The sequence below is a fragment of the Acartia tonsa genome, chromosome 8 (genome assembly GCF_053477335.1).
Source record: "Acartia tonsa isolate MP-2025a chromosome 8, ASM5347733v1, whole genome shotgun sequence".
NCBI lineage: Eukaryota > Metazoa > Arthropoda > Copepoda > Calanoida > Acartiidae > Acartia > Acartia tonsa.
Genome location: NC_137267.1, coordinates 53,259,727 through 53,268,753, shown reverse-complemented (window position 1 = coordinate 53,268,753; position 9,027 = coordinate 53,259,727).

Here is a 9,027-nt window from a genome sequence, read left to right as displayed (position 1 = left end):
AGAAAAATATGCTAAAACCAATTTTAGCTGTTGACACCTATGTTTTGAATTTTTTACTATACTTTTTAAATAAAACAGAAATATTTCTTTGTTGTTCTATCAATGGTTTTAAAAAACGAAGAAAATAAGCCATTAATCATTAAAATCTGATAACAATTAGAGGGGTAAAATTGATTTTTAAAAAGTTTGCATAAAAAATACTGTATAACCCTATTGCAGGGGTGTTGAGACATTCCTTATTCTTTGAGGCACTGCAGGTCAAAGCCAAGATTGGCAGACATTTTTCCAGATTATATAAATGTGCAGTTAATTGTTTTCTTTATGAGTATCCAATTAACTTTAGTTGGCCTATCTCATGCCCACCTTTATTTACAAATTCTTATCAATATTTGTAAAATATTATTAATTATTAATAGTACAGTCTAATAATAATCCTAAATCCTAAATGTGTTTTCTTTTATCATCTAACAAAATAAAAAAGAGTATTATTGTGATGTAAAGTCCCTTTCTCCCTGCCTTGAGAGCATTGTATGTATTTTATATATTAACTTGTGTCACCTATCTTGGAGCAAGTCTTTGCTCTGCGATTCGGCACGAACCTAAAAGTGTTAATATTATTAATATATATTTTGTATGTTTTATATGTCTTTGAATTAATACACTTTATTAGAATATTTAGCTGTTGATTCCTATTATTACTACACGTCATTTTTGGCGCAATAGTGTAGTACGAACCTACGGCTCAGATTTTCTTTTAATTGTATTATTTCTTTGCTTTTGGTTTTTGTTCAGGATATTTGCAGTGACCAGGATGGACATTGCTGAGTGGAGGAAGATGTCTCAGGAGGAGAAGGATGTGTATATGGTTAATTTTATGGGTTCGGTCAAGAATGAGATTCATGCTCTTGGGACTAGAATTGATAATGTGGCAGCGGAGATGGGTGGGCGTATAGTGCCGCTGGAGACGAACATTCAAGAGTTGACGGATAATGTTACTACTAATAGTGCTGCGGTTACTGGATTAGCTACTCGTATGGATGATTTGGAGGAACGCCTTGCTAAAGTAGTGGTGCCTGATGTTGAGAGTAACATCAAAGCCGAGAATGTGACGGTTGTTGATGAGTTTATGACTGGCCAGCAACAAATTTTGGATAGAATTGCGCGGCAAATCTGAATAGCTCTATGCCTTGGCAGAGGACTGCAGGAGGATCTGTGCCGGAGGATAAACCTGGATTGTTTGTTAGCGGCTCTCGAACTATTTTTGGAGGGATGCAAGATCAAGATGATAAGATCATAAAACTATGGGAGCTTTCTAGAGTTGATGCTACGGATAATATCTACAATGGAGTTCTCATGTGGTGGCCTGCCATATCTGAGGTTAAAGCGGAGGATTTTAACACGCTCAATTTTTTCGAGGCGGGGCTGAGTGAACCGCAGGTTAGTTGGTGTAAAAATCTTGTTTATGTGCCAGATAGATCTTTGTATATATCGCAGGGGGAAGAGAATGTTCATAGGTACAATGAAACGTGTGCTAAGCTTGATGATCATTTCAGAAAAAATGCGCCTGAATTTTTAGTAGACGATGATGTGATTTTCTTTGATGATTATTTGGAGAGATTTTGGATGACTACTAGACGGTATCATATGACTAATCATCAAGTGTGTAAGGAAATTCTGTTTGAAAAGTGTGTGGGTGTGAGAACCGCTTGTGGTTATACGCTAAAACCTGCTGATATTGAGAATAGACGATTAACATTAAAGGGATATTTGTGTAAGATGCGAGAGACATTTTTACCACCTGACATGAAAAATGTGTGTAAAGATGCGTATTTGTGTGTTAAGCAACATGAAAATGATAAGATTGATGCATTTTTTGATAAGATATTATCATTCTGGAAACATGCTTATCCGAAACCAACTGATGATATGTTTATGGATTTCTATTCTCAAGTGTGTAATGTGATTTTATCTCCAGTTTTGGCTAACCAAATGCGTCAATTTTCGTTAGATTTGGAGCGTGACGGACAAGTGCGAATGATAACTAAGTTTCAAACTGAGTTAATAGTTAAAGCACAGCTGATTGTTAAAGGGTTACAATTTAATCAAATTTCAGGATCAATGGCTAGAGGATGTACAACGAACCAGATGGCATTGGCTAAGACAATGGTTGGTGGCGTTGGTTCTAAGTCAAATCCTGTGACTATCGATCAGGTTAGTGATGAAGATAATTTTTCATATGAGATAAATCAATGTGAAATTGATTTGGCTGATGAATTTGAAGGACCAGCTGAACTTATCCCTCTAATTGGCGCAATTCAAGGTGGTTTTACTTGTTATTATTGCAATAGGAAAGGGCATATGATGAGGGAATGCTTTGATATTAGAGATAAAAAGTTACCTAATCCTAAAGGGAAGTACTATTTACGGTGGGGAAATAAGCCTTTTGTTCCCTATAAGACGGGGCAAAAGAGTTTTAAAAAGGATGAACATGGAACTGATAAGAAGAAATTGGTCGGTGAAGTTGAAGGAGGGGTGAAAGATAAAGAGGATACGAAGGAAGTGTCGTATGTTGATGGTTTAGGGGCATGCGATTATGAAGATGACCTTGTAGCGGAGGTTGATGATGATGCATGGAATAGTTCTATTATAGATGAAATTTTATGGTATTAATATTTTGTATGTATTAAGACCACTAAACCTTATTCCATTTTCTACATGTTACGCGGCATTGTCTGGATTTATGCGCGTTGTAAATAAACAAAACAAAATTAATGATAAAGGAGTGAACGAAGCAACTCTAAAATTGTGATAGACTTATTTTGATGGTTTATTTGAATTATGGAAATATAACATGTTGTTTACTATCGTATATGAGTTTATGAGATTATGTTATTATGGAAATCAAAATATGTGCTTTTAGTTTTTTTTTGGTTATGTTTTGTTACAATAAAATTAGATAAATTTATTTTTGTTTCAGACTGTTGTGGAGTCTAACAGAGATAAGAATAATAAAGAATTGAAGATAGATTAATTTCAACGAAAATAGGAATACAATTTTGTAAAATTGTTAATGAAAGAAAGTTAATTTTATTAAATGTTAATATCGTGATTTTATGAAAATTGGATAAAAATTTGAAATTAGATATTTTAAAAGTATTAGAATTTTGATGAAAAGGTGAAAATTGTTTTAAAAGTTGAGTCAGTTATTATGGTTCTAAGTATTTAGTTTTAAAACAATTATATTGTGATTTAGTAATGTTGATTCAGCAAAAAATAGTTGTAGAATAAAATTAGTTGTGAAGGATATAAGTTATTATTCTGATAATCATAGAATAATTAGGTAAAGATTTTATTGTATTAGAAAATATATATTGTATTAAGAATTATTTTTTAGTTGCTTGGTAATCGACAAATATTTGATTAATATTATATTTCTTAATACATCTTTTAAGTAAATGTGTTGAAAATTTATTTGTTAAGTGATAACATTTAAGTATGGCATCTAAAATAATTGTATTATGTTTTAGATTGGTCGAAAAGAGGAATAGTTGTGGTGGTTGAGATACACTATTACTTGATGGTGAGTTTAGTTGTTAAGATTTTACTTTATGATGTTCAACATTTGATTAATGTTATATATATTACTACCTGTTAGAGAAATCGATCAATATTGATAAACATTTGATTATTGTTATAGATATTAATACCTGTTAAAGTAATTTATTTATTTTGTTTGAATGAAAATAAAATGTACTAAAATATTGAGTGGCATCTAAAATGTTTGTAATATTTTAGATCGGCCGTAAGAGAAGTTTTGGTGGTGACTGAGACCTAGTTTTGAATTGAACCATTGTTGTTTTGACGTTGAAATTGTCGGTGAGTGATTTGTTTTATTTTATGAAATAGATAGAAAAAAAAAGATTAGATTGGATAGTTACAACCTCATAACTGTTGGTGTTGGTTAGATAGCTATTTTCTAATTTTTATGAAGAATCTGGGATGGCGGCTGAAGTCTACGTTCCAACGAAGATTGGTGACATGGAGATCCTGGCCTTAGTGGACAGCGGTAATGCCCGTGGCTGCCTCATCTCTCAAGTGTTAGCTCGAAAACTCAAATGTACGATTGAAGAGATGGATTCAAAGGCATCAGGAGTGCAGGGTTCCAGCATCAAGATTGACGGTGTTGTTCGGAAGGTTGAATTTCAGATTGGAGGCCACAGTTTCAAAGAAGATTGCTATGTGATTTCTGGCATGACTGTACCTATGAACCTAGGTAGTCATTGGCTTAACAGAAATCATGTGAAGACGATATTTGAGAAAGATGGAAACAGAATTGAGATGCATGGAATCAGTGTGAATCTGGTGGCTAAACGTAAGATTGTAGTGAAGAATTTGGTTCATACTGTTCTGGAAAAGATTGAGAAGGCAAGAACTAGGAAACCTGAAGTTAATGTGGCTGAATTACAAGAACAAAAATGGATTTGTTCATTGAAAGATCGAATAGAAATTCCAGCATTAAGCACAGTTGTGGTAGAAGTTTCAACTAAAGGAAATATGACTGAAGGACAGTTGTGTTATATAGCTCCTAGACAAGGTTACTGTAGCCGAAACAATCTGTTAATAAATGAAGGAATTACGGAGATTGGGAAAAACGGTAGAATTATGACTAAAATTACGAATTTTGAGACTATTAAGAAATCTGTTCCTGCTGGTACTTTGGTAGGAAACTTGTTTTTGGCGGAGAAAATAGCGATGTTGCAGGAAAATAGAGTTAAAGAAGATGTGTCAACTACATTAAAGAAAATTCGTTTTATTAAGGATAAATTGAAGTTAGATAAAGTTCCGTTTTTGAAAGATAATGTTTCTTTGAAAGGAAGAATAGTTGGTTTGTTCCTGAAGAATTTCAAGGCATTATCAGTTGAACCTACTGATATTGGATCTTGTACTTTAGAGGAGTATGATATTCAGTTGGTTCCTGGAGCTCAACCTTTCAAGAATAGAATGATTAGACTTAATCCTCATCATGCAGAGAAACTAAAAGAACAAATTGATTTATGGTTGGAAACAGATGTTATTGAAGAATGTAATTCACCTTTTAATTCTGGAATCTTTGCTGTTAAGAAGAAGGTGGGGAACACTAACGAGGTGAAGGTTAGGTTTGTACTGGACTATCGCTCGTTGAATGAGATAACTGAGAAGATATGTTATCCTTTGCCTAACATTGGTGAATTATTTGACAAACTGGGAGGAAAGAAGATTTTTACGTCCATTGACCTCACTTCGGCATATAATTCGATGCATTTGAAGGAATCTGTTAGGAAATATACCGCATTTTGTTCTAACAGGCGGCAGTACTGCTTCAAGAGGCTGCCGTTCGGTTTGACCAATGCTCCAAGTGCATTTGTAAAATTGATGGATAGAGTAATGGATTTGAGCCCTGAATTGAGAGCATTTTGTCTCGTCTATTTAGACGATGTTCTGGTGTATAGCATGAATGCTGAGGAACATCTGGAGCATCTGAATATACTACTACGAACTTTCTGTGAAGCAGGACTCAAGATTAATCTTGGAAAATGTACATTGTTTGCAGAAGAAGTGAAATTTCTGGGTCATATTATAAATGCAGAAGGCATATTCATGGATCAAGCATATATTGAAAAAATTAGAAGTTGGCCAGTACCTGAAACAGGCAAAGATATTCAAAGATTTACTGGTTTTATAAACTATTATGGTTCATATTTTAAGAATTTTTCTGATATTACGGCACCATTGAACAAATTCAGAAACAGTAGTAAAATAGAATGGGATGAGAAAAGTATGGAAGCTTTTACAAAGACTAGAGAATTGTTCTGTGAGGAAATCAGTAAATCATTTCCAGATTGTTGGATACAGATTGGTCGTCTACAGCTATGTCTGCAGTATTAAGTCAAAAACAAAATGGTCAAGAAAAGATGATATCGTGTTGGTCACGTGTTTGTTCAACTCATGAAGCCAATTATGCAGCACTTAAAGGAGAATTATGTGCATTAGTAAATGCTGTTGAAAGATTTGAATGTTATTTGAGACACAAGAAATTTATTGTTAGAACTGATTCAGCTGCACTGAAACATCTATCTACTTGGAGACAAAATGGATATTTTGTTGGTCTCACCATAAGGTGGATCAACTTCTTATCCACCTTCAGTTATGAGGTTGTACATAGGCAAGGCAAGAAGCATACTAATGTTGATATATTGTCACGTACTACGTTAGTGGATAGTAAAGATAGGATATCTAAATTATCGACAGACGAACAAGGAGAGCTAATATTAGACACTGTATATCAATTAGAAGATCCTAAATTATGTCTTATTGCAGGTATTGGAGCAGAGACAGCCAGTAAGATTGCAGACAGATTGAAGGCACGGGAATTCAGTCGTAGTCTGGAGAAGGATTCTGTTTTAGTGGAGGTAAGAAAATTCATTGTAAATAACATTATACCGACGTCCAGAGAATTGTCTCAACTGCCTTACCGTGGTAAACAAATATTGAAGTTTTTCGAACATTTGAGTTTTCGTAATGGTTTAATTATTTTGACTTCACCTATGCGGCTCCAGAAAGAGTTTCAATTTATAGAGAGGGTAGTAGTACCTATCGGGATGTATAATAAAGTTTTTATGTTGGCTCATGCAGATGTTACAGCGGGACATAGGGGTTACCTGGAGACCTTGAGTAAAATAAACAGACACTTTATTTTTCCCTATGTATCTAAATATGTAGCTGCGGCAGTTGCCAATTGTGTTATTTGTTTGAATAGGCGTAAAAAACCGAGACATAATCATACCATTGAATTTTCACCTTTGGCTGGGGAGGCTATGGCAGAGTTAGCCATAGATGCGTTAGGTCCCTTAAATGAGTGTGAATATAATGGAGTCATTTGTAAACATATTTTGATAGTGGTTGACAGTTGTACTAGATATGTGTGGTTGTTTGCTATTGAGGATGTTAAAGCTGAAACAATTATCGAATGCTTTAAGTTTAACTTATTTTCTGTCTGGGGATTGTGCGAGAGGATTAGGACTGACAATGCTCAAAGTTTTAAATCGAAAGTTTTTAGGGAAGTTTGTTTGAGATTGGGAATTGAACAGATCTTTATCCCTCCCCGCTCAGCAAATTCAGTGTATTCGTTTCTTAAGACTGATTTACGATTTCAGGATGGAGATTGGGCTCATAAACTTAAAGCTACGCAATTTTGTATGAACACTTCTTTTAATCGGAGGCTGGGATGTTCCCCGTATTTTAAGTTTTTCTTACGCAACCCTAAGCTTCCACTGGACGCATTTGATCCTTTAACACGCACCAAGATTAAATATATGAATTTTTCAGAACTGTTGGATTGTCTTGACAGAAATTGGAGAACAGGACAGGAGAGAACTGAGAAGTATTTACAGGTAGAGAATACAGAAAGGATAGGTAGACCGATAGCTATAAATTCCTATTGTTATATTTATTATGACGTCACTACAATTGGTGTGGCTCGTAAACTCTGTTCTTTATGGGTGGGTCCGTGTCTAGTGACCAAAGTGATTTCTGACAGTTTGTTTGAGGTTCAACCTTTAGAGAAGTGTAGACTGAAAGACAAAGGGGTTAGAATTGTGCCAAGGGATAAAATATATGTTATAGAAAGTACTCTAGATTTGACTCCAGACGAAAAGATTGACTTAGTGGTTACAGATGAGTTTTTTTCTGTGGACAATGACTTGAAAGTTAACTATGACTTTCCCAATACCTTAAGAAATTTATCTTGTTCAGGCGTTACAGAAGAAGAGAATAGTTGTGGCTCTAGTCCAGAAGTGGTTAGAAAGCGGAAGGATGGACAACAGGTAATGCAAAATTCTTTTGAAGATTCTTTCCTGGGTGTGGGCTTGTCACAGCAAAGGTCAAATGTATCTAAAGATAATGAATGTTTAGATGATTTAGTTGAGGATCTTAGTGATACTTTAGAAAGTACTCATATTTCTGAGAGTGTAGATATTGATGATAAAACTAAGTTAAATTCTACATATTCTACTATTAGTAAAGATAGTGTTTTTAATGGGGATTATTCGAATGATAATAGTTTAATAGACAACAGTTTGGGTGTAGAGGATATTAACATGGAATCTGCTAGAGAATTAGAGTCTCGAATGAGTATTTTAGAAGATACTTTTTCAAAAGTTCAGAATAAAATTGTAAATTTGGAACAAAGGAGGGGGAGTGTTAAACGGGGCAGGGATGTTGAGGAGGATGATTTGGATAGATCATTAGATAATGCAAAATCGCAAAAAATGTCTGAAACTATTCCTGTGAAGGGTCGTCCTAAAGGTTCTACAAAGGAAGTACAATTACAAAGATTGGATGAGGATAGACAAAGTAGGGATAAAGATAGATTAGAACGTTATTCTGTAGCAGATGTAGTAACTAGAAATCTTGCAAAATTGATTAAAAAATAATATTTGTAATAATTTGTATAATATTTGCAGGAGAAGAGATTACCATGACAATCGTCGGGATCGTGACGACAAACGAGGAGGTGGTGGAGGTGACAGGCATGACCGGAACAGAAGAGAAGTAAATGATCGTGGAATGAGAAAACGGTCACCTGACGCTTGTAGTTCGAAGAGTGGACGTTCTGGACCGATACCTGTGAAGAAATCCAAGGAGGATAGAGGCGGTGTCAGGTACTTGGATATTTTGCTATTTTTTGTTGTGATGCAGGCATATTGTTTTGTAATTGTTGGTTGTATGTATGCGTCACAGGATCCACGGTTAGAGGCTTATGATTGTTCTCAGATAAGTGCTGTTGAGCTTAGATCAGCTGCCTGTTTGCATGATAGGATGGAACTAGTCAGATCTGTGGAATTACTTGGATTGGCTGAAACTGATTTTATTTTATCGGAAGCTATTAGTTGTGAGGTTAGGCTAAAGTTGGAGCGCTGGTTCTGCGGCACTGCGAGTCATGTGCACGTGTTAGACGTGCCACATGAAACACAGGTAGAGTTAAGTATG